This window comes from Cariama cristata, unplaced genomic scaffold (assembly GCF_000690535.1).
Source record: "Cariama cristata isolate BGI_N322 unplaced genomic scaffold, ASM69053v1 scaffold72, whole genome shotgun sequence".
NCBI lineage: Eukaryota > Metazoa > Chordata > Aves > Cariamiformes > Cariamidae > Cariama > Cariama cristata.
Genome location: NW_009603012.1, coordinates 77,062 through 85,204, shown reverse-complemented (window position 1 = coordinate 85,204; position 8,143 = coordinate 77,062). Strand labels below are relative to the sequence as shown.

Here is an 8,143-nt window from a genome sequence, read left to right as displayed (position 1 = left end):
TGCAGTAATGCCCATTGACTTCGCAAGAGGAGTTTTGGTAGGGAAGGGATTGTCGATAGTGTTTAAGAGGGAAAAAAGAGTGAATCTCAGAGGCCAATATCCCAGCTAATCTATTTATTTTTGGTCACTATTTAGATGAAATTGAGGGCCACCATTATTGAGCTTTTGCTTCCCCGAAATGAGTCATTTTGATAGAGACACTCTAAAACTTTCTTATGATGACAAAGAAAAACACGCAGTAATTGCTGTGGTGCATCCTTGCCAAGGGATTAATTGCATGAGAGATGTATTTTATTAAGCTTCCAAAGCTGTGGATGCTGCCACGCTGCCCAGATGAGGTTAGTAGAAAACACATGTCAGCTCTCACCAGTGATGTTTATGTCTCTGCACAAGCCTGCCTCCTTTCAGCACTGAAATCCTCTAACGAGAAATGAAGGGAGGAGGGGAGTACAACGATACGCAGCCCTGAGAAGCACTCAGACCAATGTGTTTGGTAATTGCAAGATTTTGGGGGCATCAGGGAATTTTGTATGTCCCAGCTTTAGTGGAGAATGGCCATAATGCAGCCTCAGCGCTGGCCTGGGCCGCTCGGTGCCATCCCACGTGCTGAGCCGTGCAAAACAGCATCTCAAACTCACATTAATTCTGGATGCTTTATCCGTCTCTGAATCGGAGGCATCACGGTAAACCAGCTATCAGTCTGGAATGTGAGATAACGACCAAGTAGAGTTCTTACTTAGGCAGATCGTATTTGCTTATTGATTTTTTTTTTATTATTATTATTTTTAGGAACCAGGTGTATCAGTGGTGCTGTGGGACTCTGTAAATTTAATGATGTCAAAAGACAGCCTTATTAATTTTTTATTTTATGCCTATGCTTTTCTAGTGAACCATTTAAAGCCTAGCTGCCCTGCGACTTTAAAGGGGTGTCAAAACAGCAATAGCTTATGTTACACAGAACTTTTCCTTAAATTACACAGTGACGTGCAAGTCTGGGCAATTCTCTTCTTTCTGCAAAGTAAAATGCAGCCCTCACGTTTCTGAAATATTGTTATGAAACAGAGCCAACATGTTCCCATTTTCAAAGCGAGGCACAAGCAACTAGGTTTTGCTCTTTGGAAAGTATGACAGAATATTATTCATCTGTTTGCTTTAAGGGATATCTGCCAAGTCAAAACTCTTTTCATTTTATTCTGTGTGAAGCTGGAACATGAGTACGGAACAAAATACGGTTTATTTAACAATGTACAAATAATTTATACGGCATTAATGCATGTACAGAGGGTGTATTTGGTATATGTAATAATAAAAATAATTTATTGATACACCTTTTAATTAACTGCAAAGTTTTCTAGAGCATGTTTCTTCGCTCCATGCTGTCACCCACCAGCATTCATTATGAACTCAACTCCCCTAAAGCAACGCCCTCCATAAGCCCAGTTTTAGGTTGCGGATTTGTAAGCGCACGACTCCAGCGTTAAGCAGGACCGTTTTGGTGCAGCTCTTGAGAGGGCCCAAGCATCTCCTCAGGCGCCGTGTGGATCCCCGGCCGTGCCCAGGGACTTGCCTGGGACAGGGGGACGGGAGCTGGGCTGTCTGCTCGCAATTCCCTTGTCCCGCTGCAGCAAGCGGCAGTTTTTCCTTGGAAGAGAAAGGTATAAAGCACTCAGTTGTCTGAACTAGGCAGCGTTGGCTGCATTTTCCCATCAGTACTCTGCTGTTGGATATAAATTATTTAGATAAACAGCTCTGACTAGTTTGGTGCTACGGTAGAACATTTTTTATTTTATGCAAGACAAAGTGCCTTTTGCTTTTTAAGTGAAAAAAATGTCTGGACAGTCTTCACACAGAGCCAAAGCTACTCCATCTCCACTTGGTAGATCTGAGAGATAGTGCAACGTTTATTTGCTTTTGCTCTTCAAATCGGTTAATCTTCATAAATCAGTCTGGCTTTGCACGCACACCTTAATCCCATGCTGGCTTTACACGGCCGTCTTCCAGTGTCACTGAATATTTTGATGTCCTTTCCCCTGCTGCTTTTATTAAACCCTCACTGCCTCTGTGTACACTCCCCTGCTTACATTGCTGCCGGTTAGAGATTTGCTTACCGAAATAAGGGTAATCCGATGATCCCATCTAACCAACTAACTAACAGACCTGTATTGTAGCAGGCGTCAGGAGGGAGAATGATGCTCCTACCTCTTGTCTTGGGACACTCACAGCATTTGGGACTTTGTCCTGCCTAGTCCTACATCTCTTCTTTGCCCGTTTTCACTCAAGATATCAAAATTAGTCCTGTATTTATGATTCTTTCTTGTTGGGTACTCATTCAAGTCCTTCTTAAAGCAAAAGAAAAAAAAAATGAAAAAAAAGAAAGAATGAAAGAAGTCCATGGGGTGTGGTAGAAATGACCACACGATTACACCATCTTTGGAATATGTATTTTTAATACATTGGATATTGTAAAAATAAACACAACATGATCTCACAAGGTTCAAGTTTTCTATTAATTTATTAAATACTTCTAAGTGAACACATGTTAAAGCCTGGTTACAAAGCTTTTGCTAAACTAAGTTCCTGGACCCGTTGTTGAAGTTTGCGGGGAACGTTGTTTAGATTGGGGCAATTTCTGGTGATTTAGAAAAAGACTGGCAAAGAAAAAGCAGTTTGTTGGGAAGTGGACTCTGATGGCGAACCTTGCAAAAATGGTTTGTATTTAGAAACCAGACTGCAGAGATGCGTTTGGATGAGGTGGGTACCATGCAGCCCCTCCAGGTTTAGCCCCAGCCGATAAGAAACAAATTGCAAACTGATTGTTACTGCTTTTCTGCTGCTCCAGGGTCCTTTGCCTGGTTTGCATGGGGACACCTAAAAAGCTGCTGCTGTTTCAAGTCAGAGGCAATTAGAAATTCTCCCCGTTTTCGGGCTGCGCTGGGAGGCAGGTCAGCCTTTCCATTCACTGGAGCCGTCACTCCACGAGCAGATGAGATAAAGAGATCTCTCCTGATAGCACCCATGTAACTACCTCCTCTGAGATCCCCGTGCAAAGTCAGAGATTTTGGCCCTCCCTTCCTTTCCTTTCATGTTTTTATGCATTACTGTATCTCCCATAAGAAACAACCCTCTGGGGAGCTTCCAGTAACGCCTCACTGTCCCGGGAGCGCCTGCTGTGCTCCCTCCTGCTGCCTGTTGCTGATCTGCCGTTCGCCTGGAAAAGGGGCGAGGACTTTGTGGCGTGTGGGAAGCAGCAGACATCGGTAACGGGGTAACCTTTACGGAGAGGAGCACCTCCATCACACGTGCAAAGCACCCCTGTGTTTGGACACGGCAGCCACACAGCAGTGCCAGGTCCAGCGATGGATGGTGTTCGAGTCTCTCCCTGCCTTTTCTGAATGTGCTTCTCCTCCCTTGCAGATGGAGCCGTAAGCGCTCTTTTGCTTTCTTGTTTACCTCTTTAGTACGCCAAAGTCAGATGGGGTGAAAGAGAATATCCCAGACAGAAGAGCAGGATCTCTCTGTGAAGTTAGGTAATACCGAGAAAGCTATTCGGAGGATCTGAGGCAGAAGCAAAGGGAAGGAGGGGAAGCATGAGCTTGCACAGGCCATTCGTCCATTTAGGATTGGGTTATTATTTTGTTACCATTTCAGTATATGAAAAGCTGCTGGTGACCCAGGGCTGACAGATGTAAATACTGCTAGCACAAAACAAAAGCAAATTAAAAAGGGGAAAATGAACCCAAGCGGTAACAGTGAATTCTTGTCAGTTATTTACAAATTTTTTTGTGTGCTGTGACTTGGTCTTTTCTTCTAGCTCTGTCTAGGTGACCCTTCTGGAGACTTCTGCTATCTTAAACCATATGTGAAGGACAGGGTCCTTTTACTGATGCAGGCACTTAGTCATGTTCAGATGTACCCCGAGAGACATGGCGTACCTTATTGCGGTGCTGGTCTTTCTATGCAGCCTCTGTGATCCGTAGAAAGAAGGATGCTGGTCAGGTCTGGGCTGCATGGAGATCCAGTGCATCCCATAGTGGTGCAGGCTCTAGCTTAGGTCAGATTACATTAGTGAATTGGTGTGGACACCCTTCAAAGCTCTTACTCCATCTTCTGGACTTTGTGCGATCAGATACTTAAAGACACCTGAGTACAGTGTAAATCTAATCCATGGTACTATTATTACATGAAGCCAGAATTACTGTCGCAGGGGGAACTGCAGCAGGATGTAAAAGCAGTGGACAAGCTCCACGATAAACATCAAGGCTAGAAATATTTAAAGACCCAAACAGAAAACAGTGTGGAAACCAAATCTGAAAAGAAATAATCTTAAACCACTACAGTGCTGTATTATCTGTCCGTCATTAAAATCCAGCACTTCCCTTTTTCTTGTGTAGTCTTCACTGAACGGTCACTGGGGCTTTCCGGGGTGCAGGCAGCGGAAGAAGCGGCAGTCGGTCGAGGGGCAGCACCCAGACCCCCAAACCTGCCCCCTGGTTAGCACTGAGGTCGCTCCTGCAAGCTGGCATCCACGGTTTTCACCTGCTGACTGCTTACCTCTCTAGCTCAGAATTTGCACAAGTGATGAAGTCCATCCCCAATCAGCAATGCATACAGGCTTAGATTGACTTCCATTTCATTAGGATGTAAGCTTGTCTGCAAATTTTAACACGTTAATTGCTGAATCAGACCTAATTTACATCCTGTTTGAGCCAAAGGGACACGTCCTTTTGCTGTGGGTAGAATCAGATCAGGACCATGAAGCAGATACCCGTTTGAGCAGCGATGCTGTGATTTGCTTACAAAAAGCATGCGAGGTATGCAAAACGTGAACTATGTAAAAGGAATCAGCGATCCAAGAAACTGATAGCTGCGTTTTAAAGCCAGCCGCCAAAGCGGCTGCCAGTTGGCAGCAGGAGGTGGGGAATGTGTTTAAGCCGCGTAGGAGCTCTGCGTGCTATTGTGGGCTCCGTGTCAGGCTACAGCTCCGGTTTTGGATGAAACGTCTGGCGAGCAGAGGGTGTTCAGCCTCGGCAGCAATCTGTTCAGTGGGTAATGGTCTTAGATACAGACCTGGCGGCTGCCCCCCAAAAACGCTGTGTTGTGGGGAGCGATGGCTCTGGGAGTGTCTGGCTGGCAGAGCTGGAGCTGCATTGGCAGCAGCGTTGTCTCCAGCGCTGCCCTGGATGTCGCTGGGTACAGCTTCAGTTGCCCATCAAGGACCAAAGGGATGCCCAGGGAGGCCCTAGGTACTGGATGTAAACGTCTCCCTCCTGATCCTTGTCGCAGAAAAGAGCTGCAGGAGCGAGAGAGAAGAGACATCACGAAGAGATGCAGAGGCAAGAGGGGATTTCGTGTGACCCTGAACGGCTGACGAAGGATGATACAGAAGCGGAGCCAGGGAGCGCGATATGGCCACTTGTTCACTGACGAGCGTGTGCCAATAACTTCACCACAACGACGTGTTACCAGCCCATGATCAGGACTCCTATTGTGGGAGCTGCTATTTCGAGGTCCTGATAGGTGTCAGGAGCAACAAATGAACCTCACAGCCCAGTACTTCCCTTCTTTATCACCATGCCCTGGCAGAGCAACTCTGGGAGCGGAGACCAGAGGACCGTGTCCTCTCCTGTCTCAGGGGTCCTTCTGTCATAGTCTGATGCTCCTGTTCCTTGCATTTCATTTATCCTTCTGCCCCATTATGGACCTGATTTCCAAAACAATTCAACGTAGCACCTGCTCCATTTGAGCTACTAATCTCATATTTTACCTCTGCGAATTCAAGGCTGGCACGCAGCCCCAGGGGCAGAGGTGGTGGGATCCAGGCTCTCCTCTTTACTCTAATCTTCACCTTCTGAGATTATCCCCAAAATCCTGCTCCTGGAGGCGCTTCCATCCAGGCAAACCGGTGTCTCTGCTCACTCGCAATCCTTGCTGTGTGCAGCTATTGCAGTTAAATCTTCTTTAGTTCAAAAGTGAGCCTCACAGTGAGGTGGGTTTGCTTTGTTGATACATTAATCACATTCCTCCTGGTTTTGTCTTCTCTATCTAGTTGTGTGCTTAAATTGCAATGCTTGATTGCCTTCAAGAGCAGTTGCTGTTAGATGTAGACCCTGAGTTAAAGTCCATAATAAATTATAATAAATGAATAATGAATTATATCCTATTGGTGCATTTATTGATTAGAAGGTGGAGAATTGACCTCCAGAGCCTGCAGTAGCTATTGTGGTTTTTCAGCTCAGGTTTCAGCTGTTTTGTCTTCTCTTCAAGAACCAACAGAGTAAAAATATTTTCGCTAGAGCTGACTCCATGTGGGAACACATGGATGTGGTTGTGTGTCTCTGTTTACATCTCAGAGTATCTTTGTTGGCTGGATGCTACCCATTATCTGAGGCATCTCAGCCTACCATTGCTCTACTTAATGAAGAGTTTAATTGGCAGTTTAAAGGTTGCGCTTTTGCAATCCAATTTTCAATGTACTTGGGAACATCTTGGGACCATCATCCAATGAAGCCTGGACCCCTTCCCGTTGATTTCTCAACTGATATGAGATGTCTGTGAAAGGAGGTTTCCATCTCTGCCATCCCTCTTTCCCACTCCCCTGTCTTCACAGTCATAAATTACCGCAGTTAATCCATGATGTCTAGCTTCTCCCTGTGAAGTAGAAAGCAACGCTGCGTGAATCCTGGGACGGTGCTGCAGAGCTGGTAGCTGAGGAGTGCCGGGAGACGTTTGGGGTGTCCTGGAAGGCCATCCTAGCCCTTCTTCCCACTAATCCCATTAGCTTGCCCTGGCCGCTGTGACAGGGCGCTGGGGAGCCCGGCCGCAGGCCGGCTGCTTGCTCTAAGCCATGCACACAATGAATGGGTGACTTCAAAGAGGCTAAATGTAATTTGCATTTCCAAGCTCTCATAGCCAAGGTCTTCAGGAGGGGATGAAAGTGTCTTTTGTTAAACTTAATGGCAGAGTTGATTAAAAAAGCTCTGATTTTTCCCTATTAAGGCATAGCCCGATTCCACTGTTAGGTTTTCGGCATCTGGGGGGGATGAATTCTGCCAAAAAAAAGGCGCACAAAGAAAAGTAACTTGTGGCCTACCCAACCGTGTGACATACTCAGGGATATTCTGATATCATTTTTCCTACTTTGAGAGCCATATAGGAGCTGTCTCGGGTGGGTACCGGCATGAATAACAAAGAAATTCACAGCAAATTTTCATTAGGCATCTCCCTTGGCTGGCAGAGCTGAGGTGTCTGTCTTCCCAGAAAGTGCGTCCCAAATATCTCCGACTGGATTCTCAAAGCAAGGAGGTAAAAGGGCCGATTCATGCAGTTGGATGCATCTTTCAGTGGTCACGTATGCAAACTCCTCCTCAAAACATCCGTCGGTTGTGTGCCAGCGCTTAGCTGTTGGTTATCTGTTCAAAATAAGCAGTGAGTGCTCTGGTCTTCAGAGGTTTAGTAATTTCCTTTCTTTGCTTTGTTTGAAGAATATTGGCAAATAATTTCACATCTGGATTTATGTATTAGATGTCTCCTATATTGCATAAAACAAAGCCCCTAATGAAAGAAATCTGTCTATTTAACTCCTTTCTTAGCTTTGGTTCTGTTTTAGCAATAACTGTTACCACACTCATGGAAGATTGAAGAAATATTTCCTATTTCAAGGGTATTGGTGTTGGGAGTGGTTTGATTTTCTATACACACTTTAAACTCTGTCTCTGCTAGCATGACTCCGCCTGCTATATTTATCGATATTAAGTACAAGTTTGGTTCAAAAATAGAAAACAGCGTGTTAGCTACTCTAAGTAAACATAAGTCTTTTTTTTTTTTCCAGGCAGTTGATGTTTTCTCTTCTAATCAAGGCTGGGTGTATTCCTGAATATAGCCTTTCCCCCTTGTGCAAAAAGCATTCATTTCATACAACATTAAAGCATATTCTGACTAACCTGAAATCCCACGAACTGTTCTTACCGGGAAGCTGAATTTTTTTTTTTTTTAAATAAATATTCAAGATCTTGTTGAATATAAGGCTGTAACCCTTATATTCACTTCGGGCTGGTTTGTGAGATACTGAAAACTACCTGCAGCAGTGTGGGAATCCTTTAAGGTTAAAATCGTGCGGGGCACAAAGCCCGTGCCATGCTCCCTG

General features: G+C 45.1%; 1 protein-coding gene across 1 annotated transcript in view; it reads left to right on the top strand.

Annotated features, from left to right (window-relative positions):
• The window catches only part of ROR1 (receptor tyrosine kinase-like orphan receptor 1), a 55,532-nt gene that overhangs the window by 33,092 nt on the left and 14,297 nt on the right, over positions 1-8,143 (top strand). The gene's annotated exons all lie outside the window — the stretch shown is intronic.